General features: G+C 38.1%; 1 long non-coding RNA gene across 1 annotated transcript; it reads right to left on the bottom strand.

Moving 5' to 3' along the window:
• Nucleotides 1-1,455: 1,455 nt before the first annotated feature.
• On the bottom strand, nt 1,456-26,313 carry LOC122152450. Its single transcript, XR_006164579.1, has 4 exons — nt 25,971-26,313; nt 7,587-7,865; nt 3,720-4,525; nt 1,456-2,026 (listed from the first exon to the last, which is right to left on the bottom strand). It is a non-coding gene; the product is annotated as an uncharacterized LOC122152450 (long non-coding RNA).

Genomic DNA, 26,313 nt, shown 5'->3' with positions numbered 1-26,313 from the left:
AGAAGTATTCTACGTTGTGGGAGGCCTAGCTTCAAACATCTTTTGAAAAAAAGGTTTTGAGCCCACATCTGCCATGTTACATGAATGTTAAATGAAGTTTTGGGTTTTCCTCCAAGTAAAACAACAAACAGTTGTCCTTTTTCATTTTAGTTGTTCAGAGATTTTTTCCTTCTCATTTTTAGTTTGACTGCCAAATTGAATACAGAACCTTCTGCATTCCCCCTGAATTAAGACTACCACAAAACAGCTGCAACCGTGTCCCCGACTGTACAGTGTTGATTACCTCCTACATGGACTTGAAAAATATTACATGAAAGATAAATGAAAATAACAGATCTACCTTCAAGAACATACAGCGTGCATAGAAGGCGAGGTGTACATCACAGCTTGCAACTTTTGCTGCAGTAGATAACTGGAGGGAGGATTAAGGGTCTGCCAACTGCTGTGTGCTGGCCATCACTTGCTAGTCTACAGGGCTAATGCCCCTTTTTAGCCAAGTGTAACCTACAACATCACTAACACAGGCTTCAGGGAAGCAACATAAGTAGAACAGGTGAAAGCGTTTTTGAAGTCACCTTTTTTCTGCACTTCAACTATCATAGTTTGCTTGGAATGAACAATCAGTTATTAGGCAAATAGTGAAGTCCAGGTCAATAAAAACAGTAGTCTCAACAATGTGTTCTTCAAGAATAGACACCAAAATCAAATTTGTTTTCATTAAAAATGCTGAATTTTCCTGTGAGCAGCCACTGAAATCTCTAACTCATTAAAAGCCACTTGTGTGATTCTTTTGGCAGCCTTTTTTTTTTCTTGATAGAGCATGTGTACACAGTGAAATAAAAGCTATAGCACATCTAATTTTACAAAAAAACAAAACAAAACAAAACAAAAACCCAAAACAAAACAAAACCCCCCAACCCAAAACAAAACAAAAAAAAAGGGCAAAAACCCCATCTATGAAGTAAACTCCAAGTGCTTGCTTCTCTCTTCTCAGTGTTGAACAGTACTTTACTCACACGAAAGTGCCTTTGAAATCCAAGGAAAAGTTGCTCTACACCACAGCTTCCAATCACTGTTAAGAGAAGAAACATTTCTCGGTAGCAGCATTAACGTAACTAGAACTGAGAAAGTGATATTTGTTAAGCAATTGGTTTCAAAATACTGTCTCTATACTATGTATCTGCAGAAGTGCCAAATATCCTAGACTAGTTGGAAGACATAAATTATGAGTATATAGCTGACTGTGAGCAATGAAGAGTTCAGTACAGAGCTGGGTATTTGTTACTATTGTTAATTGCCAAGTCAGCAAGGGAAGCAAGAGCTGAGAAGGGAACCCAATTCTAGCCACACACTGAACATCACTATAAATCATTTTAAACAAATTACTTAAAGAGGTAACTTGGTAGAAGCTTCCACCTTCTGCTTACATTCCAGCAATAATTCTGCTCTCAAGAATTATTTCCATAAACCTTTTATTTCCAAGATTCTTCTATACAGGCTCCTGCAAAAGGCCAACATCATTTGTATATCAGAAAACAGTTTGAGACTCAGCTCCTGTTAAAGGAAATAATGTGACATTTTTGGTAAAAGAAAACCTTGCCCAGAGCTACATTTTAAGTTTTAATGAACAGTCAATGAAGAACAGCAAGAAATCAAAGCTGAAAATGATTTGTATAAAGTCTGAGAAAACTCAGAAAATTGTTCACCCAGCCACATTGCATCTACTTCTGGTTTATAAAAGAATTTATATTTTCTCTTGTGAGAACTCCATTTTGGCTGTAATAAAAGCCACCCACCTATCTGAGAACCCATCAAGATATCCAGATTCATACGCGCTTCCTAGAACATCCTACATTTCAGCCCATGCACCAAATGCCCTTAGGGGAGCTACGTGGGTGAAACTGCAGCAGCCATTATGCACTGGAATGAATCTGCCGGGCCAACTGATAGAGAACAGAAGCATCCCATCTCCTGCAGTCATGTGTCTCACACAGGGATCAGCCATTTCTTTCTTCTCAGTGCTGATCTGCAAGGTAGACCACAAAACACTTCAAAAAATGAGCAAGGGAAATGAAATTCATAGATTTAGCAGGTATTAAACCCCATGTTTTTTGCTTAATGGCTCATTACAATTCACTTCTAAAATAATCCCTCCATGCTTTTTAACAGGATGAACCAGGCCTCTCTTCTACAGGAGATAATCACTTAATCACCCCTCCCCCTGCTAATAGTCCTCTTCTCCACTAATTTCTCCTCTATTTATTTCACAATTATTGCCTGTTTTTTCTCTCAGATGATTTAGCTGATATTTAACCTAATGCAGAGCAGTTATTCTCAAACATGATGCCCCAAAACTTGTTGGCTTTTTCTTTTCCGTTTGTTGTGGTTTAACCCCAGCTGGCAATTAAGCACCGTGCAGGCACTTGCTCATTCCTCCCCCCTTCAGTGGAATGGAGAGGAGATTCATAATAAAAAAGTAAAACTTGTGGGTTGAGATAAGCACAGCTTAATTACTAAAATAATAATAGTAATGAAAATGAATATATCAAAAAGAGAGAGAGAAATAAAACCCAAGAAAAGAAAAGCGATGTAAAATGCAATTGCTCACCACCCACTGACCAATGCCCAGACACTCCCTGAGCAGCCGATTTCCCCCTCCTAGCCACCTCCCCCCAGTTTATATACTGAGCATGACGTCCTGTGGTATATCCCTTGGGCTAGTTCGGGTCAGCTGTCCTGGCTGTGCTCCCTCCCAGCTTCTTGGGCACCTGTTCGCTGGCAGAGCATGGGAAACTGAAAAATCCTTAACTTTGGATAAGCATTACTTAGCAACAACTAAAACATCAGTGTATTATCAACATTATTCTCACACAAATCTAAAACACAGCACTGTACCAGCTACAAGGAAGAAAATGAACTCTCTCCCAGACAAAACCAGGACACAGTTATATCAACTGATCTAATGTAAAACTCTCCCTGGTCTTTCCTCTTTTTACATAACATCCTGCCTTGCTCAGGATGAGCTACATGCCATCATAAACTATTCCCGAAAAATGATGCAAGGCTGGAAGCGTGATGTGAGAAATGCAACTGGACATAGAACAACTCCATTTGCTAATCCTCCAGGGGAAAGGATCACCGCTGGCATCAGCAGTACCCCGTTTCCTAACTTTTAACAAGCTGTTTCTTAAAAAACTTCCACTTTAGCTAGCCATTGCTAAGGAGGACAGTGGGTGGTGAGGAATGAGAGGAAAGACAGCATGAAGGAAACAACTTCCAGAACCTTCACAGCTTGCCAAATGCGCTATTAACCAACAGTAATTACAGTGACCTGCTGCTCTGGGAGCCAGGAGGCCTGAAGCTAACCACCCTGGCTCAGTTAGCCCCACCTGCCATACCGGTACCAGCTGGATTTAAGGGAGAGAAAGCCCAACAATTAAGGGTTAGCAGAGAAACAGCCTGTTTCCACAGGGAACAGGAGGTTTGGCAGGGAAGTGCTTGTAGGTGGTATCTTGCTAAAGGCTGTCGGCCCGGCTGTTGGTTTCATGTGTTCTGGGTAGCTGGGTTACTGCCTGTCAGCTGGGAGAGAGAGGTGGTAAGCAAAGCTGTTGGGGCTGGATTTGCCTTGCAGGAGAAGGGGGTTGCAGTGTAGCTTCTGTTGACTTTGTGTTTTGAATTAAGGGTTGGAAGTAGATTATAAAATATAGAGACAGTGTTACCCAGTTTCTGCAGGTCCTCAGGATGCGGGGTGCTGTGGGGCTCCTGCTGTCCCTGGGTTTCTCTCTCATTGCTGTAGCGTGTGCCAATGTCTTTTTGCTAAGTGCTGACCACTGCTGCTCTCAGTTGTAAAGCAAAAATTAATTTATATATTCTTGATAGTTTTTAGTAACTTAAGTGTTTGATAAATCAGATGGAGGGGGAAAAAAATAAATGTGTGGTTAGAAACTTTTCCTTCCCCCTGTTTGCATAAGCACTAACACAATGGTAAGTCGATTCAAGTGTAGCAAATAAACCCCCTAATCCTCCACAGTTTCATAGTTATTGTTTGAGAAAAATGGAGTGGAAGTTAGACGTATTTCTTTGCCAGAGAGAACAGTGTACTTCAGGTTAGGAGAGCAGGTAAGGTTCTTAAGTAACAATCAAATACGCTACATGCGATTAAGTGGTTTCTGCTTTGAGATCTATGCTTTTGCTTCTTTCTTTCTTCTTCTATGATGTTGTGGTGTGATTGTCCAAATCTAGTCCTGACAAAATGATCCAGGTTAGAAGAACCCCTATGGTTAAAGGTCTTATAGTTCACTGGGATCACTTTGCCAAGAGAGAGAGTAAGGCTTGCCTCAGTGCTGGCAAACCCAGGCATAATAGTTTGTGGCAGGGTAGGGAGCTGCAACCTCACAAGCTGCTGTAGGTGAAGCTGGAATAGATCTTCTCAATGTGGCTTAGGGTTTTCTGTGCTAGTCTCACAGACTCTATTTGGCTTCCATATGCAGTTTTGTTGCCAGGGATCATATTTTTATGTTGGAGCCTAGAAAAATAAAAGAGAGACTGCTAAAGATCAGCACCGTTGATACCTTGGCTGTTATACAGTTTGTGCAGGAAGAAACTGTTTCATATTCAGTTTTTATGCCAATATATCTTCTTCAGATACAACGATGTATGTTTTCTGTTTGTTTTTTTCCCACCCCAGGAGGGAAAAAAAAAAAAAAGTTAGACCAAAACCATTCCTAGCTGCTTGCAATTATATAAGCAAAAAAACCTGCCTTATACTGCACCCATAACAAGGTATGATATTGCCAGTATAGGTATCCTCATCAGAGTGTACGTGAACCTTGTTTAATGGGTGTAGTTAAAGAATAAAGATGGCTGATACCGGCTAGCAAGGACAATTGGGCTAATCATGGTGAATTTGAAGCATAGTGACTATGTGTGCTGTTATAACAGCTTATCTGAACTGTGGTTAGGGGACTGCTCAGATACAGGGGAGTGAAAGGTATGAACCGCGTTCTTCTGTGCATGATTAATGGCCGGTATTTGGTACTTCAGAGCCAAAAGAACTGAAAAATACAGCTTATTTTCACCATTACAGAGCAAGGCATACTTTACCCTTACTATAGCTCAGATAATTAAGCTCTATGCTAAAATAGATCTGATGATTCTGCTTTCTAACTACAGAAGGAGCAACTGACCATAATATTACCACTGCTAGGAAAACATAATCTAGCTATAATGTATGGCTGATCTGAAGTTTTACTGAACTTAATATGCTAGTCACATTACCTGAGGAAGTATTTTTTGTACAAGGAGCCTGTTCAGCAGTTCTCATCCTGGACTTTATAACCTGAATAACTGAGTCAAGTTTTTTCTAACACCATCTTACCAAATTAAGCATTACAGTCTGTCTTATTGTTCAGCAGTCTTAATCACCTCTATTAATTTAGGCCTTTAAAATGACACCCCACTTTATTGAACTAGTGAACACTAGTGAACATATATGCTGGAGGGTATAATACTGTTTAATGAAGTTACTAAAGTGATTACAATGTATTTATAGGTTCTGGAAGTATAGTGCTATTGTCCATCTCTTTCAGTGCTGGTGAATTCTGATCAATCTCCTGAGGCAATATTGTCTTGAGGACTCTCTAGCATGTAACTAGATTAGCAACAAAGGTGAGTCTCAGGAGAGGGCTCTACTCCGTCCTGCAACAGTTGACATGATTTGTTGGTGGTGTTTCTCATCTAAAAAAAATCTGTTCGCTTCTGTCAATGGTAATTATGAATGCCTCTTGATCATGAATATGAGCTTCAGACAAAGCTTCTGGGAGAGGACTTGCTAGCCTGAGCTTTTCTACCCACCACTATTTCATTTCTTTCAACGTATTGGATCTTCACTCAAGTGATGTAGTTAAAATAGAGGAAAGAAACATCCGTCATGCCATTGGGAGACATGTCCATGTGGACAGGTCTGGTACAAATAAATGCAAGTAGAAAATATAGGGGTGTGGGCCCTTTAAGGGCAAGAACGTTACTAAAGGCGTCTTAAATATCTTTGAGTATGCTAATCCCTGAACTACTGTACAAAAGCTTCAGTAAAAATAGTGAACTCTATTCAGTTTCTGATGAAATGGTTGTAGATGCCTGGTCCCAAGGGACAATTCCTGAGTGCATCTCAGCTGTGAAGCTTCCTGCAGCTTATGTGTAGCACCTGAGTTTCTGAAGGGGATTCCCGACTGACCTTAATGGCTCGTTGCTCAGGGCACAGGTTGCTCAGGTGTCCTCTAATGAGACTCCTAAATCTTCCTATTCACAGTACAGGAAGTGTAGGTATCCAGTACAGGATTCCCTGCGGGCCACAGGCTGGGACACTGAGTGTTACAGCCCATCAGTCTCTCACTGGACTTGGCCCAGAAGTTGCTAATGCAACATCAACAGTGGTTTGTTTTGTTTTGTTTTGTTTTCCTGTTTTTGCTTTAAATAGTAATGATGAATCTGATTATTTGTAGGACAGCAGATGCTATGGTAATACAAGATTCAAATAACAGATGTGAGAACAGACTCTGGCCTTGGTTTAAATGACACATGTTATTTATTATTATTTAACTTCTTGTGCAATGGAAGCCAGGTTTTCTGCTCTTTGAGAAACTCTTTACTGAATAATACATATAAAATCAGGACATTATTTTATGCACATATATATATATATATCTGAGAAAATGAAATTGCTGTATCTAATAGAGCAGTACATCTTTTGAAATATGATACTGATCACAGAAGGATTAAGTGATATGCTAATAGAACTGATCTGTTTCTGTCATCTCACCTAGGTAAAATAACTCAACATGATACTTACAGTTAAAGGTCAATAAAGGAAGTGTGTAAAGCTCTGTTACTTTTGGTTATGTATATGGCATACAAATACAGAGTACAGTTAACTGCACTGAAAACCACAGTATTTTAACAATTTTATTCTGACAAAAGCCATAAATGGCTTGTACTTACTGATAGCTATTAAAAATTAGTTGAGTTTCAGTAAATACAAATCTGTAAATTTAATGAGATATCCGAATTATATATAAATAGAAAACTGCAGTATTAAATAAAAATAAATAACCCAAGGCCAGCTTGTTTATGTCCAAGTTATTACTGGCTCATTGGAATCTTAGCAGTATGGAACTATGTTTGATAACGGCATGAATGAGAAATCAAAGTTGACAGGTTTGCAAATCTAGTGAATGGAAAAGCCACTGATGTTGCCTGAGCTATGGCAGAATGCCCTCAGACTGGAGACCTGCCTTGGCTTTCTCCTGTGAACTAACTTGTCTTGGTAGGAATGCGTGGGGATTCCCTGTGAGCACGCCAGCGTGCCCCATGACTCAGAAGGATGGTGGTCCGCGCTTATAATGGGATGCCTCTGTGAGGAGACTTAGACCACATGCCAGGTCAAGATGACTGCAGGTGGAGTCTTCTTGCTTTGGCAGACAGGGCTGGTAACTGCTCTGGGAAGAGCAGTCTGAGTAGCTACAAGCCTATGGAGAGGCAAATTCCATTCTCCTAGAACCAGAAGCCTTTACTGAGGGCAGGCCACAAACCTGGGCTGGTTCCTTCCTTGCCACCCTGATACTGTTTTGCGGAGCGGCTTCGGAGACCATCCTCTTCAGATTGACAGCCTCAAATTCAGGATTTAGCCATGAAACAGCATACAAGCAATCTTCTTTAGTGTAGGAATGCGACTCCAGTGTCGATGGAGCATTTGCCTTCTAATGTCAGTAACTTCTTCCAACCAATAGAAAAATCTCTGAGACGGGCTTGGCTGCCAAACATTACAGGCTTTGAAGTCTGCTGGCAGGTAAAAGTTGTATGTCGGTGACCTACAAAAACATCAAAAGGTATGTCAGGGAATGCTGTTGCAAGGGCTGGAAGCTGAAAATCTAAAAGAAAATCCTCAAAGATAACACTAACGGACTTCAAAGGTAGGAGATATGGAGAAAATCAAACAGATATGTCAAAATCAGACAGAGAAACAGAAATTTTTTCTGCCTTGAGTAGAAGTTGGAAAGGAAATAAAATGGGGAAATATGTACTGCTTTTTATGGTCACGTGTACATATAATGTGTAAACAACTGCTATCTTGTCTTCAAAGTGTACATATCAGTATGCTCAGAATATAAATATATACAGTTAATGCCTCAAAAAGAGACTAATAATTGATATCCATATTTTTCTTTTTACTCACATATCTAAAGGTGCTGTGTAATCCTTTTTTTTTTTTTTTTTAATAACATAGTTGTCACAGTGTAGTGGATATGTAATAGTGAAAGATACCATCATTAAAGATCAGGTCCTTCACATAACCTGCCAGAATCCAAATGTGGGACCTAAAAGACTCAAAGTGAAGGCATTAATGTAGGAAACTTACCCAGCTATGGATTAATCTCAATAGTATTAGACTTTTTATAATCTCTGGTACTTCATCTCTTAAGGAAGGATTTTTTTATCAGTAAAAACATAACATGAAAATATAGAATTTATGTATAAAGAGCTTTGGAACAGGAAATAGGTAATGCTTCAAAGTAAGAATGACCAGGCTGGGTAAAACCAAGAATCCAGTAAGAGCAGTATCCTGCTTCTTATAATAGTCATGAACGGATGCTTAAGAAAGATATGAAAAACTGGACAGGAATACATAAAACTTTCCTCAAGATTCCAGCCACTTGCAGCTGGGCCAAGCATGATTTCTCTATATCTAGTCATTCTCAGTGAATTCCTCTCCCATGAACTTGTGTAGTCCTCTCCTGAAACTAAACTTTTAGCAAATGCAGCATCCTGTAGCAGGGAGTTCCCAGCTTTACAAACAGACATTGTAAAGAATTATTTTCTTTTTTTTTTTTTTTTTTTTTTTTAATTTTGACATCTGAGAGTCATAGCTAGTGTACTGAGATTCAGACTGGGTTTCTGAATCTGGTTCCTGACACTGTTCTGTGGAGACAGGCTCTATCAGAACAAGCTGCAGGAACGGGTCCTCCATCAAGGCCATTGTGCAATGAGTGAAACAAATCAGAAAGGAGAAGGAAATAGCAGCATCTGATCCTGAACATCAAAATGACCATGTGAAGAGATTTTCAAAATGGATTATAGCACATTTGTGCGTGCTCTCTGTGGTTTACCGTGGTGCCAGAGTGCATAGGGCTATAGTGAAAATTCCATTGATAATTTTTTTTTCCTTTTTGTGAAGTTCTGTTTTCAATTTTCAGTGTGTAGCAGTGTTACCAAATATGGGAGAATCTGCTACCACCCTGGACTTGTATTGGTGCCTATGCACTGGGAATGCATAACAGCAATGGATTCCTTTTTTTAATATATATATATGGTAAGCACTGATTCCCTGTAGCCTACAGTGCAGACAGAGTAGTTTACAGGCAGATGGTTGGGTAGATCAGATTTTTCCTGAAAAAAAGAAACTGTGAAAAGGAATGCTGTTGAAAATATCAAATACAGTAAGAAGGGTTAAGCTGTTCAAATCACCTGCTTCAGATGCAACGTAAAATCTTTTTTTTTTATTTTTTTTTTCCTCCCCTCCAGGAGGAAAATAAACAGTTCCCTTGTCCCTAGGGTGGTAGCAAGCCCTAACAAGGAAAAGCAGGACACATTCCTTCCTTCCTTCCTTTATAACTAGTCACTGAATTGCTCCCAACACATTCCAGATCTGGTAGGATAGCTTAATTATCTTCACCTGGAGGCCATTGCCTGAATTCCTGTCAGTTAATATAACACCTATGGAGTGAGGCACCACGATTTCTTCCTGATGAAAGTGGGTTATGCACCCAGCCCCATGGTCATGAGCAGTTTCATAGGTTCATTTGCATATGAGGATTTATGAGTTTCCTGGGTGTAACTGCCTATAAAATGTTGAGTCTGTAAGTGTCATCAAACATAATTCTTCCCTAAAGACTTAAAGCAGATATATGAAAGATGAAGAACTGTTTATTGTAATAAGTTGTAGTTATGAGTGAAATTTTTTAATTGCTTCCTTTACAATGAAAGGTCAGTATAGAAAAGGGAATGCTGCTGGTTTGCTTTCACTGGTGGTGAAATAGGGAAATTTCTGTAACAATTCATGATCAGGTGTGCAGTGCTATTCTGTAAGGCAGCTGAAATTTTGCAAAGCTCATCAGACAATAATTCTTATCACATAATGTTATCAACCAGTACTCTGTCTGGGTCATAATTCCCCATTTCTGTAGTTACAGATATCATTCGCGAAGAATGTCAAGAGGAGTCCCAAGATTCAAATCCTAAATCAGTAGTAAACCAGCAAGTTTATATGTTTTTTCCAAACAAGTAGCTAGACAATTAGACTAGAAAAATAAAAATATTTAAGCATATGGACTCAAAGGAATTTGTCATGTACTTGTTCTATCCCTACCATCAGATATGAAGTATTTTGTAATAAGCTTTGAAACCTCACTTGTGTTGCCTGATTCTGTTCCAAGTGAAGCCAAATGTTAATGTTGTTACAGATAAAGCTTCTGGAGTAGCACTGAAAACAGTTGCTTCCTAGAAAACATTTTGACAGTTTGGTGAGGCATCAGGGAGTTCTACTACACAAAATCTTATCACAATATTGCATAGATAGCCAGAGTAAGTTTCAACACAGACCAGTGATGGCTCTTTGTTCATGTCCAATGTAGAAATGAAAATACAGTAAGTAAAACCAGGAGGCCTCTAAGGCTTGAAAATCATGGTAAACATGACTCTAAAAGAAGTAAAAATGTTCAAGACCGCAACCAGGATGATAAGCAACAGAGTGAGAATATTAACAAATGTATTTTTATCCAAGTTTACTGATTTATAAATTTTATTGAGTGGAATAATGATTTAGTGTTAAGAATTCTGACAACAAAATGAGAGAGTTACGTCAATGGGAGACAAGTACAGAGGGGAATGACAAAAAAGTTTCTGAATAATGAAAGGCATCTGTTCTATCAGTGCTATCCTGACATACCCCTAAATTAATCTAAGCTAAACTAGACTGAAAGCTTATGTAAAACAGCGCTTTGGATTCCCACGGATAAAGAAACAACTATTGCTTTTTGAAATCTGCACATAGTTATCATATGTTACATATTCTTGTATATATCCTGTATCAACAAGTTTGTATTTTGGGTTGTATTCAGAGATACTAAATTATAGCTTTCAGTCCTGTAGCTGCTTGTGATCAATTTCAAAATAAACTTGAGAGACAGGGTGTCTTAAACAGGCACAGGGCTGCTACTAGAGTGAAATTAATGGTGTAATTTTCTTCTTAAACTCAAAAGGTTAAGTTCTGTGGCAAACAACCAAAAGCATCAGACAATGTTAGTCACTTTTATTCTACAGATCACTCTCTGGATACTCACATCAACTATCTCAGTTATACAGGCATTCTTAGGAACTTTTTTCTTCTTTATGTAAAGACCTTTAACATATCACAGGAAAGGAATGGGATACCTGTTTCTCACGTCTTGTACAGATATGCTGCTTCTCTTCTCCCACAACTACCAAAACATTAGCCAAAGCAGACCAACTTAGACTGGTTTAATTACTACGACAGCAGAAGGAATATGTTCATTAAATACAGCTTTGGTAAATTAAACAAAAAATTAAGAGATGTGTATATTATTAGCTCTGCAGTTGCACTACTAATATTATTTCTGAACAATCTGTTTTACAGATATTCCATAAAATCAAAGTTATGAACCTAAAGAGGGCTATGCTGTTTCAGCAGCGGTAAGCCCCTGCTGTACAGATATTCTGTAGTTAGTCCACAGTCACCTCTTATACATACATGAGATTTGGGAATGAAGATGAGATGAATACAGATCAAGAAAATAACAAACCTAACTGAATGACTTAAATTATTTGTCAAGATTACAGCAAATACAGATATTGCCTGCCATTAAGCGTATAATACTTGCGTGAATCATTTCCTTTAGAATTTGCTTTTTTATAACGTTAATGTAAGTGGCAGCCGAGTGATTTACATACCCAACCTTCTGGCACCATCCTGTGGCACACTGGGTAACTGCGTGGCTCTCAACTGCTCCTCAGTTGCTCTCAACTGGCTGTGACGCTTCCACGGTGAGTGGCCACACTCTAACGGTGGTGGAGCAGAGGATAGTTTAGAGCTTTAGTTTTCTGTCCCCTTCTGTGGCTAAGTATTAGTTTTCTGTCCCCTTCTGTGGCTAAGTATCACACTGGCTACCCTAGCAAAGTTTTACAGTATCCATGGGAAAGTGGTTTGAAGGGATGATAGTTTTCCCTACTATCCTAAAATGGATTCAAGTAAGACTCCTCAACCCATGGCTAGTATGGTTAATACAGATAAAATATAGAATTGGGAGTTATGTGTTTGAAGAAGAAAAACTCAGATTGCATGGACTGAAAATCATCATCCCAAAATCTTGAAACAAACTAGAGTAAGAAAACTGTGGGATAAATATATAAAATCAGTGTGGTAATATGATTAGAGAACAGGAAATACAGTATCTGACTGTATAAAGGAGGGAGACGACAAGTGATTCATGTCTGAAAGGTCCCTGAATTTGACTTGAGTTGTCTGCAATAATTTAAAGCAAATGGTGAAGCAGTGAATAATCAGATGTAAAACCAGACAAGATGGTATTGAACTTAGCTGTTTTGGTTTTGTGGTTTTTTTTTTTGTTTTTTTGTTTTTTAAAAAACAAACACCTAGATTTTATAGGCAATGTGACACACTTTATCCAAGTGAATATTAATAAAACACATAATATGGTGCCACTCAAATTTATTAATGAAGCTGGCAAAATTAATACTTTTTAAAAGGATGATAATACAGGCAAGGAAATAGCTAAAAGTGGTAAGAAACTCAATGATTTTTGAACAGCGAATCCAGCAAGAAAAAAGCTATTAGATTTTAATATAGGTATTAGTGACCTGGCACAAATACTACCAGTGCTCTGTTGACAAAAAAATTAGAAGGTATCATTAATATTATGCAGAAAAAACTGGTTGATCCCAAGAAATGGATGCATGAAACAAAATGAAATTCTACAATCAAACTATAACATCATCTTTCTGAACAATATTAACAAAGAATCCTCTACAAGGAGAACACAGTATTTGAAAATAGCAAAACAGGTTGATCTAGTTTATATAGGATGATGACAAGTGTGATAGAACTGTAAAAATGTAAGGATTTACTAACCACCTGAGGTAGTACTTCCTGCAGAAATAGGACTTACACTGATAAGACTTGAAAATGGAATATACAAGTGCATCAGTATGCAGAGAAGACACACATCACCAGCATGTGCAGAAATGAGTACTGTGGTGACCAACGGAAGAAAAACAAAGGCTGAATGAGATGAGATGTGATTACTGTATATAAATATGTTAACCAGGTAAACACCAAGGAAGGAGATCTGTTAAAGTGAAAGGGCAATGATGATGAAGAACAAACCAGTATAAACTGTCAATTTATAAATTAAGATTAGAAATTAGGAGAAAGATCCTAACCTGGAGGAGTGAGTTTCTAGAACAGACTTCTGATTGGAACATGGGAACAAAATCTTCAATAGTGAATCTATTCACTATTGAAAAGAAACGAGGTGATACAGTGCCTCCAATAACAAGAACTGGACTAGATTCACGTCTCTTCCAGGTCTATGTTCTTCTTACACTGTTATTCTGAAGATAAATTAATTGCGCCTTTTTGCAAACATGATCCTAGAATGTGAATGTATTATCTTTCCACTATTTGTGTTTTAGCCCCCAACTGACCAGAAAACTTCTGGGGAGAAACCCAGACACATTCAGCATGATATCATGCATAGCACCACTGTCTCCAGTGTTAATCTTAAGCAAACTGTCTTTCAGGAAATGTTGAGTCTTCCGTAAGCTGTCAGCCCAGTCTTACCTGTGGTGGATCAGATACTTCCCAGATGATCCTATCAACTAAAGACTGGTTGGATGTGTTAATTTATTAGAGACAGGTAGGAAGAAGCAGAATGATACCTTCCAAAGGTAAGAATGTAGTTAAATAAGATATCTGTACTGGAATGGCCATACAGTGAATGGTCACAAGCATATTGAAATTTCTGGTTTTATGGCATAGGTTGATTGAGAGTTCTGTGCTACTACTCGGTTCTTGTTTGCATTAATATTGCCTTGGAAAAGCAAACAAACAAACAAAACCCACAACCAAACTGAGCATGTAAAGAGCTAGTTTGGTTTCCCGACCCAAGAATTCACTACCATGTATACAGTAATTTTGAGTTTTTCAGAACACTGTTTTTATTAATTAGTAGCTGGGAGGAAAACTAGAGCTATTGTGTTTTGGTTGGGTGTTACTCAAAGTATTTCTTGGTGTTGGAGGAGACTATGTAGCTTTAAAGCAAATCTTAGAGCACCTGAATCCTTATTTTTACATTTGGTCTACTTCTCTATTAGTTCTCTTGCAATTTGTTGCTACTTTATTTTAGTTTGGTGATGGAATTCTACAAATTTCAAGAGCATGACTGAAAATTTCCTCAAAATGTTAGCACTACGCTCAGTGTGGGATTGCATTTTTCATTCAAAAAGATGATGAATCTAGAATTTTTAGAGAACCTTGAAGTTAGTTTGGATTATTATCCTAAAGTTTGGAAGATGAGTTCAATTTCATTGAACTGGTGAGGTACTGCTTATGTGACCACAACTGAACTGAATAAACATGGTGTCTAAGACTTGCTACTGTGAATGGGAGGATGCTCTATCCACCTCTAGAACTTCTAAGGAATGACAATCATTACTTTAAATTACATTTGTAGGAACCTTCTCCCTTTTCTCTTTCCTCCTTCCCTAGACTTTTCTTGCTTGTTTTAACCTTTTCTTCTAATATTTTAATTACTACTTTGCTTCCTTCCTTCATCCAAGGTAGGAGTCAGTGCTCTGCCTTCCCCAAGATTCGACATTATTCAGGCATGTAATCTTTTCCTATCAGATATTCTTTTCCCAGCAGTAGAGAGAGTACAGGCTATGGTTGTGCTACATTGCTATACAAGCCTTCTTTCCATTAAGCACAAAAGCTTCAGATCTTCCTTACTGAGATGATCTTGGAAAAAGTAGCGACATAGGTTTCTTAAGATGTAAAGGTCCCTTTGTAATTGGAACAATTGCTTTAAGCTGTGAGACGGCACAGAAGATGAGCCTGTTGAACATTCATTTGAGAAACAGCAATTTCAGTGGTGCCTGGAATAAACTCTGCAAAATGTGCCTGCGAGAACCACTCAGTACTTGGGCGTCTTGATCTCTTGCTTGCCTTTAGAAATTTTATTCATCCTCCTCTTCTGCAGGACTACAGGGCTTCTTGGACTAAAAGGTATTTCAACAATACAGTGCAGACAACATAACTGCTCTCCTTCTCATTTACCCTTGTAGTCATATGAGTCAAGTCCTATGATTGACAATTTCAAATTACAAAAATATATATAATAAACTTAGATTAGGGCACAGGTGTTTTTGAAGGTCACATGCACGGCACAACTAAATTCTGGAAAAATATTAGGAGGATTAAGTTTGTATTTCGTTTTGCTTAGTTACCATATGCAACTATTAAATATTTGGTCCACACTTAGTATTTGGTATCTGCTGCCTGTTTATCCTATTCCCATCAAGTTAGTGTGAGATAAACTAGCGTGTGAACATTCACTGCATTAATTAAGATGTGATAATAACATGGAAACATGTCTTTACTTGTGGTAAAAACTCACTCTCATCTTATTTCAGATAACAGGGCAACTGGCAGTTGACATTTGACTTGGAATGATGTAATTTGGATGACTATTTACTTAATAGTTAAACCATGTATCTTCTATTTATATATTCTGCATTAAGATGGACTGTGTGGGTTCAGTCTTGCTGAGCTGGAGCAAATAATGCTGCCCTACCTTATAAACTGTGCCCTATCTGGCAGGCAGAGACGATGAGCTTTCAACTGTGGCTTCGGGTGTAGCTCTATGTAGGAAGGAACAGAATTTTCTCACGTTGGCTAGAGACATACAACTTCATGCCTTAAGGACGAAAAGTAGTAAGATTTTTTTTTTCCCCTTCTGCTAGAATGGGATAAAACTTCACTATTTATTTTTTTCCTATGAAACAGAGATTCATTTACTTTCTGTATCAAAAAAGGAAAAAGTGTATATATCTATCTGCATATTTATATACACACAGGCACATGTGTATATTTACATACCTACAGAAACTGTCACCATTTTTTTCTAAAACATGTAAAACATCGGCCTATGTAGCATGAGGGCAACTGTCCTCCTGGTATCACATTTGGACAGTTATTTACATTATATTCCCTGATGAACTGAGTTTCAAATCTTAATTTCCAGTGGACATGAGCTATACGAGAAAGCACTGTAAGCAGTATCCTTCCATGCTGAACAAGTTAAAAGATGTTTATCTGCATGCATTGTCTTGCATACTAGAAACCGAAATATATTCTCCTAGGGATCTGGCTTTAAATGTACTATTTATTAGTAATATCACAAACTATTAGCAGTAGGAAGATGTGATATTAATAAATTAGTAGCAAAAATTTTCAGTAGCAGATATTAAACTGAAAGAGGGTAGATTTAGATTAGATATAAGGAAGAAATTCTTTCCAGTGAGGGTGGTGAGACCCTGGCCCAGGCTGCCCAGAGCAGCTGTGGCTGCCCCCTCCCTGGCAGGGTTCAAGGCCAGGTTGGACGGAGCTTGGGGCAACCTGGTCTGGTGGAAGGTGTCCCTGCCCATGGCAGGGGGGTTGGAACTAGGAGATCTTTAAGGACCCTTCCAACCCAAACCATTCTAGGATTAGTAGCGATATGTAATATTAGTAAGTAGTAGTAATGGTAATAGCATGTAGTAGTAACATCCTTTCTTAAAAAAAAAAAAAAAAAAAAAAAAAAAAAGTGGAACACCAGCAGTCTCTTTCTATGTACATTCATGGACAGGAGCTTCGTATTTCTTTAAAACTTTACTATTTTCTTCACATTCTTCAGGGGTCTACTTTCTGTCTCCTGCTCTGCTGTTATTGATCCTGTGCTTATTTAATAAAAGACTACTTGTTTCATGTTTCTGAATTTTACTCATTAAATGAAACATTTTGTTATTTATTCAACAATTTATTAGGAACTTATCTTTTCCTGCTTGTTCCATGCAACTAAGAGGTTTACTATGTTAATAACCTTGTTTCCCTGGCCTTTTTCATTCTTCTCATTCCATACTATCTTTGCTGAAGACCATCTGAGTAACCCTGTTTTTTTATGATTCTGTGATCATCAATCAACACTTAGATCTAAAGACTCTCTTGGTTTCATCAAATTTAAAGATTCACCACTTCTGCACAGTTCCACTGCATTCTCTATTTTCTTATCACTAGACAAGTATCAGTCATGAATGAATTGCACCTTCCTCATTATTTTCTACTCTGTTACCAGTGCATTTCTTTTCAAAACTGTGAGTAAATTCAAATGCTTTGAGAGAGAAAGAAGGCAACTAGATCCTATCTACTGGAAGATTTTTGGATCCAAAGATCACAGATCTAAACCAACATCTCAATTATGACAACTACTGGAAATCAGTACATGCACTAGTAAAACACCTTTTTGCAGAAAATGTTGCTAAGTAAAGCAGCTGGATTCTGTATGTGAGTCTTCTGGAATAGTCCCAAATAAGTCTGCCACAAAAGTGATCTAAAACTGCCCAAGAAACTCGAATTAAGGCTGTATCAGGATGCAACCTCTAATTATATGGCTTCATGTGTTTTTACCTTAGTATTGCCGCCTCATTCAGTGAGTAGACAGTTATTTAGTATTAATTTGTAATATTAAATGAATTTGTAATCAGTATCTAGCCCTAGACTTTAATCAACACCACCAAAATTTGATGAAAAAATAAAAAATATATTATTAAATACTAAGTATTTTTAAAAATACTATGTTTAAAGAAAGCTCCACCTAACTGCAACCACTTAGTAGCACAGAACACTTCCGCAAATATCCTTCTGACATATCTCATCATAAATATTCTGAAATGCAATTATAGGCCAACTTTGAATGTGTTAGATAACCTACCCTGGGGCAGCATCCTACAGTGATTCTGTGACAGAGTTAAAGTAGTAGTTCATATCATCTTATCAGCATTTACCTGCCTTAGCCACAGAACTGTCATTTTTCTTCCCATTATCACCTGCCTCATACACTGTGTCTCAAAATTTTTGTAATATATAGCAGAGCAGGCCCATAGGCAACAGCCTACTTACCTATACAATCTTAATCCGGTACAGGTTCATGCAAGAAAGGAACTGGGGTTGTTTAGCATGGAGAAAAGGAGGCTGAGGGGAGACCTTATCACTCTCTACAGCTAGCTGAAAGGAGACTGTAGTGAGATGGGTGTTAGTCTCCCAAGTAACAAGTGACAGGCTAAGAGGGAACAGCCTCAAGTTGTGCCAGGGGAGGATTAGATTGGATATTAGGAAAGATTAGTTCACCAAAAGGGTTATCAAGCACTGGAACAGGCTGCCCAGGGAAGTGGTTGAGCCACCATTCCTGGAGGTATGTAAAAGATGCGTAGATGTGGCACTTACGGACATGGTTTTGTGGTGGACTTGGCAGTGTTAGGTTCACAGTTGGACTCGATGGTCATAAAGGTCTTTTCCAACCTAAATAATGCTATGATTCTAAGAACTGCATTTGAATCTCTGTCAAATGATTCTCCTACCATGTTTCCTCCATCTCTTCCACTGTAAATTGCTAGCTTGGGTACGACAGGCTCCTCGTCCTGCCAGTGCCATGTCACACCTTCTCATTAAAGCTGCCTTCTTGCAATCATTTTCTTCTCCAATCAATTAGCCCTAAATCCCTCCTTTGTTTTGCTCAGTAGCTCTGTCACCCTTCTGTTTTGCAACACACATCCAGTCTGCTTTTCTTGCCTAATCATTTAATTCCCTTCCGATACCAGAATCACTGTTCAGTCTGTCTAATCTCCTTGCTCAGCTGGTCTCTAGGCCCTTCTTCCACTGGCTGGCTGACCCAAGGTGGCTCAGCTTCCTTTCCTTAATACTATCTCGCTAAGACGTTCCAGTTTCTGTAGCCTTTTTTCACTGATTTCCTGTCAAGCCATTTATTTCTCTTCCACCCTCAGTCTTGACTCATCCTAATGCATTCCTTTCATCCCTTATCTAGTTTTATTCTTCTGCATTCAGATCAGTGGGATCATTCTTAAAGCCAAAACCTGTTACCTATGCTCAGTCCCCATGTCTAGCTGCATTTTGGTATAAAAGACCCATTACAAGAAAAGCCATTGAGCTTGCATAGTACTTGATCAACAGCTGACTGCTTAGTCTTTATGGAGGAAGACTGCAGAGACCTGGATAATATGATCTGTAAGGAAACTGATGGTGCATGGTTGCTTTACAGGGTGATGGAGTTCATTTAGCTTCAGGAGCTGTGAGGAACCTGAACATATCAAATAATGAAACCTCCAGCCCTGTTGGTAGCCCAAAGCCAAGAATTCTTATGGAAGGCATACAAATCTATTTTTCAGTAGTCGATAATTCAGCGGTGTGAAGGAACAAGTGGAAAACTTATACAATAATGCTACATGGGCATAATATATGACCTGTTACTAGTGTGTAAGAGCAGACCATTAGGGTCCTAGAATATTCAATGTCTCTAACATGGTTAATCAGAAGGGCTGCTATAATAACTATCAACTTGTGAAACAATGGGTGGAGATAGGACTTCAATTTTAGAAACCCACTAAAAGTTACCACATTGCTCCTCCACCTTCTATCTTTCTCCAGCTGGTAAGTGTGTAGCAAAACAGTAACTAAGTGATAATAAATGCAAAATATTGCATACAGAGGAGAAATTCTAATGCTACTTCTTCAAAAATTGATCTGAACTATATTGTCTCAAAACAATGATTAAGAAGTACTGTACTTGCCAAGGATAGGAGTTTAATGTGTAGGAAGTACTAAACACTACATAGTTTAAAAGTCCCTGCAGTGAGAGAAAGTAGGAGACAGTAGTTTCCAGGAATATGCCAACTGGGAGAAAAGTTCTGCAGAATCTAAAAATTGGTCCCTTGCTACTAATCTTTCGTGGTGCGTAGCTAAGCAAATATATCTGCACACAGAATGTATTAAATTTCTTCTTGTTTTATTAGCATCCTTTCAACATTACCAGTGTTAAACACAAATTATATTTTGTTTAAATAATACATCATCATAACATATATTTGTGGCCATAGCTCCTGGAAGACAGAAAAATGGTGTTAGCAGACAGAAAGATGATGAAGTTACTATGGTTTAAACCTAATGTTTGATACCTCTTGACCAAATATGAAAGGTATATGATTCCTTTTAGATCAGTTATAACAATTCAAGCTTCATCACCTGGGATAGGGAGGAACCATAGCATAAACAGTGATGACTCAGCTTTTCAGACATTTTGTATCTTTCATATAAGCTAGTCTCTGCCACTTTCAAGTCTGCATTGCAAAGCATGGTGATAAAGCACAATGACCTAAAAGCTTGTTACATTTTCTTAATATATATTGAAAGTAATTTATTCTTCCATTGCTTCATTCTCAGAAATAATTGGACCACATTGGCATGACAACTTTTGTTAAATAAATTAATATCCAAGCTGAGGCAGAAAATTTCTGACAACTTTCAATTTGCATCATTATAAACCAGCAAAGATATAAATCAGAAAAGATATGAAGAGCTGAAAAGCACTACTTATAAGGGAATTGTGGGGCAATCTCGATAAAAGAATTACAGCTCTACCTAAGAAACACAAATAAGTTGTAAACCTATTTGAAATGCCTTTGGTTTATATTACTGAATTCAGATATCAAGACTGACACCTTGACGAATGCGTTTTCAATAAAATGTTCCTTAAAAACTTCCTTCAGGTTTCTCACTTTTTGATGAAAAAAGGAACAGTTTTTTTATCAAAGCATTATTCTAAGTATGATAGAAAGTCAACATCTGTGACTTCTGTTCTTCTATTTTATGTATCTAATGAAACACAAACCAATACAATATTTGAGATAAGCTATAAATAAATGTTGAGCAGTGAAATACCTTGGCTTTCAGATCACCAAAAGGTGTCAAGATCAAACTGAGTTGTGATTCACTTCCTGAAAAAAATGAACTAGTTAAACAGGAACATTTAGTTTCAGTTACCATTTTTCTACCCACTCACCCAGTCCAAACAAGGTAGGCAAGTGAAGCACAAAATGCTAACTGACACTGACTGTTAGGAAATGCAGAGTACTGCATTTTGGAGGAAAAAATCTAATTTTGTATTTATTTCACATAGACTGTCCAATGATATTGACTTGCAAAAGGAATGTCAACATTCTAAGACTAATATGGACAGCTCAGTCAAAGACATCTTTCTGTAAAACAGTCAAAACAAGAAACCAACTTACAGGAAAGCAAATGAAAACAGTAAGTAAAATAAAATGGAAATCTTAGTACAAATCAGTGCTCTGCTCTTATCTGAAATACCAGGTGCATTTTCTGGACCAGCAGAATTTGAGTAATTAAAGTAATTAATGACAAGAAAGATCAGAATGGATGTCAAACACCATACTTCAGAACTAAGTCAGTGTGTAAATGTTTGAAATAGAGTAAGATTCACTATGAAAGCAGATGTGTGGAGTCTATACTGTCTCTTAGATTATCTGATACTATTCATGTACAGACGAGACTAGGTAATTTCTGAGTCTGCTATAATAATTGTAATTCTTATGTACCTTTGCATTTTCACCCGAACTTTTAGAGATGTCCTTGTAAAAAATGATCTGTCGTCTTATCTTTTGGAAAGGTATGAGGTATCACGGTCATGTTAAAAAAAAAAAACAAACAGGCATTTAGAGCAAAAAATATGGTCAGAAATGAAGGAAATGCAGAAAGCAGACTTGTGTGTAGCAATTAAACTCTTGTGGTTTATGGCATCAATTAAAAAAGATGAACACATGTACTCTTATGCCCATACAGTGGGAAGTAAGGCAGTAATGGCACAAAAAGTCTAAGCATCAATATATTTAAAAGCCAATGCTCTGCACATCCTAAGATCTCTAAGCATTTTTTTTTTCTATATACCCCTTATCTTCTCTCCACATTATTCTGAAATTTTACTTTCTGCTCAGAAAGACTACCTTCTCACATCTTAAGTTCCTGTAACATCCTGGTCATCTCAGGGGCATACAGGAGGTGGGTAAGAAAAGGGGAAGAACCAGAAGAGAAAACAGCAGGTACAAAGAAATGGAAGCATGTCATCTTTCTCTGTTCTGCAGATCAAAGAAAACTGATGTCCATTTCAATTTCACCCTGTAGGCCACACTCTGAAGAACAAACCCATGTTATAATCAGCATTTGTTTGGGGGAGGTCAAGCTTTACGGGTTTTGAGTGGCTGATACCATATTCACACCACTTCACCCACTCTGGAGTTTCAAGTTACATGAAGTGACTAAACATATAACAATTCCATTTGGTTGATACTAGCTGTATTGATGAGGCTGTCATTGGGAACAGTCATATACACACATATATGAACTGATACACAATTAAATGTAGTTCAACTTCAGATGTGTAATTTCCTTCTGTTAAAAAATAAGCAACAAACTAATACTCTAGTATAGTGCTTCAGTAGAGTGACAAAACCTTATCACTTAACACTGATGACTGCATTAACTGAGCAGTTCATTAATTTCCCTGCAAACCATGCCAAATTCTACAACTAAGAGATATACTTGAGATAACACAGATTTCACAAGAGACGACATCAACCCCTGGAACTGTCTTTGCTCCACTAGTTGTTAAGTTTTCAAATATCATGGTACTTAACATTAAACAAGTGAACAATCTTGCTGAATTTATATGGACTTCAAAATTAAGCAAGTGCAAATATACAGAATGGAGACCAGCATTATACAAATTACCTTTGAATTTAACTAACATAGATGGTACAGTTTGCATGTTACACCTTAATTTACATAAATTAATCTTTCTTTCACTACCTTTCACAACATTTGTAAATTGCTCTCCATGATATTAATATATGTCACATTGGACCTACAATAAACAACATGACTCTTTATTTAATTATTAGATGATATGTTGTTCTCAGAATATAGTTGGGCGTTGTATGCCAAGTGCCAACAGCAAATAATACAGGTTCTTCCTGTTCTGAGAGAAAGCAAATCAGAGCCTCTTCTTATTTGTTAACCTAGACTCCATTTTAAAAAAAAAAAAAAAAAAAAGTATTCATATAGCTATTAGTGGGACAAAATATTCACTCCATAACAATTTCTTATATTCCTGACTTTGACTCACTCCTTAAAACTCAACTGGATAAAATCAAGATTGACTGAGGACATTATGTGACAATCTGAACTGTTTAGCAATTATATTACTGCTTTTTATTAAGTAGATTGTGCGTTGTTTTTTTTATTTTTTAATTGTGAAATTGAAGAATTGCTTAGGCAGATACTACTGCTTAACACTTCAGACATGGGGCCATAGCCTACCTACCAATGGTGTTATGAGGTCTCCTGATGTTCATTATAGGGCTTTAGGTCTTTAATAGTAAATACAGGTTTTTCTTCCTACAGGCTTCAGTCTTTCAGAGTGCACTTTCTAGTTTAAATAGCTTGCTTTCTGTGGATGGTCTTACATAGCTATTAAGAAGTTTGAGCCATACCATGGGCCGTGTTAAAAGCACAGCTGTCAGTTTGATCTTGCTCCTTCAGAGAAACTACACAGACTATTATTAATACAGGTGATAGGCGTGGTACTCTGTTTTCTTCCAAGCTACCTTTCCCCCTCTAGGTTTTACATTTGAATTAATATTACTGCTATTTGCTACCTTGGAAAACTCTCACAGTTGACTTGTACCAAGACTACCAAGAAAACAAAACGGCTGCAACGTATAAAGTATTGAAATGCTGCAGATCTCAAATTGCAGAACAAAGAAAGAGCTTTTGTCACAAAAGCATTTTATCAGTGTGGGTGATTTTATCAAGGATATGCTTAGCCATGATTGTTGTTGGAACTGATGAAATAATGGATCAATAAAAACTTCATGTTTTGAACTAAGTGCCCATTTATCAATAATGCTAACAAAATTATTCTGAAAAAAAAGCAGCGTTCAAAAGTGGAGGCAATAGAAGAAACAGTGGAGGACTGGATGCATGAGGCAAGTTTCTCAGAGGATGATAGGTGTATGTGAAATTATTTAAGAAAAGTTAGAAGAGAAATAAAATACGTAATAGGATGTGGTACTGGCCAACTTCAAAAAGTGGGGTAAGGACACTGCAGAAGACAAACATTGCAGGAGGCAAGTCATACAGTCGGGCAAACAACAAAGGTCAGCATGGCCAAAACTGATGGACATTGTATGTAAACAAAGTTAGGCTATATTAGATAGCTAGTTCTGTGGAAGGGTACAACCAACTTAAGTTTAAGAAGGGAAGACGCCTTGTAAAGAAATGTGTAGCAATATCGTAGCACTCGATCTCTGCACAGATATTGAGATTAAAAGTAGCAGCAAAACTCTAAAGATTCAGTAAACCTGAAAAATTGTAGAAATTTTCATTTTTGTAATGATTTGAATATGTTTACTTTGACGAAGAAACTACCTCTTCTTAGTTTCTCACATTTACCTACTGCTAAAGTAAGATTTAAAAAAAAGTTATTTTTACAAACATTCATTGCGTAGAACAAGATGAATTAATTAATGCTATGTGATTCTGCTGTATATTTTCATGAGGATCAGAAATACTTTCAAGAGTTTATTATTTTTTTTCCCCAAACACCAACATTCAGCAGATATTTTCAAGCAGGGAGATCACTGATTTGTCCAAGGTCACAGAACAAGTGCCAGAGAACTAGATTCGGTAGTCCTGACTCTATTACTCTACAAAATGTGAACAATTTGATGTTTTCAGACTCCAGCTTTTACGTCAAAACATAAACTTGTCCCAAAATGCCTGATACCAATGACAGGGAGAAGGAGCAAGAAAGAAAAGTATGTGTGGTGATTCACAATGAAGAAAGAGAGATTACTTTTCATCAAACTGCAGATTCAGCCCTGCTACTCCAGGCAGACATATTTGAAAGAAACAGGAATATTCGACAAATGGACTGACATATGCACACACTTTTATACTATAATAACAAAAGCACATCAGCCAAAGGTATTAAAATATTTTTAAAAGCCTCTATGAAAACCTTTTTAAGACTAAAAATAGATACATTGATTCCAGCTGCATTTTGGCCTGCATTTAAGTTTGATCAGAGAAACTGTTTTGTCATCATAGTGTTAAACATTGGACCAATACAGACTTCATATATATAACTGACCAGTTCCTGTACAGCCACTTCATATACACCATTAGGTGTCTTTCTGAGGGATATGACCATAGGGGAAGATCCAGTGTAAATACAGTTATGCTGGCATGAGTGTTTTTGCTAGTATATCTCAACTGGTGTATCTTGAGGAAAATTTTTCACAATGAGAACAATCAGCTGCTGGAATAATCTCCTCAGGGAAGTGGTGGATTCCCCAACACTGTAGACTTTTAAGATTCAGCTGGACAGGGAGTGGGGCCATATTGTCAAGACTGTGCTTTTGCTAAGAAAGGTCCCTAAGCTCCCTTCCAACCTAGAATCATATTCTATGACTTGGCAAACTATTATTAAGTCTGCTGGAAAAAGCACCTGTGCAAGTATAACTGGTTTTGTAGAAGCCTGGTTGGTATCTCCAAGTCAACCTGGTGTGGCTCTGTCTGTGATAGAGACTGTTTTCCTGCACTTACACTGGTGATACCTCATTCCACCCTCTGCAAGTCAATCTTGGCAGCTCCTCTCCCGGCCCTAAAAAAAACCAGACAGCATGGCAAAACTTACATCAAAGTCTCTGTTGAAGGTTTACTCCGTATCGTCTCCCTATGTGCATGGCATTCACAATTCACACGCTGCACACCTGCACAAAGGCCCCCGTGAAGGCGAGCGGCCCCAGCCTCACGCGATAGGAGGAACCGAGCCGAGGACGCTTCAGAAAACCGAGGCGCCGGCCCGGCGGCAGGCCTGGCCGCACTGGCGCAGGACGAAACGCCCCTTTTTCCTTTCCGTTCCCTTCCGTTCCTTTGGCCCGCCGCGGGGGCGCGCCCCCGGGCGCGGGGCAAGGCGCGCAAATTGCCGCCGCCGCCGCCGTTGCCCAACCCGCGCGCGCTCCGCTCCCGTGGCAGTG

Source organism: Tyto alba, unplaced genomic scaffold (genome assembly GCF_018691265.1).
Source record: "Tyto alba isolate M040663 unplaced genomic scaffold, T.alba_DEE_v4.0 Super-Scaffold_1000006, whole genome shotgun sequence".
NCBI lineage: Eukaryota > Metazoa > Chordata > Aves > Strigiformes > Tytonidae > Tyto > Tyto alba.
The sequence above is the reverse complement of the archived record's forward strand: the minus strand, read 5'-3'. Positions and strand labels throughout refer to the sequence as shown.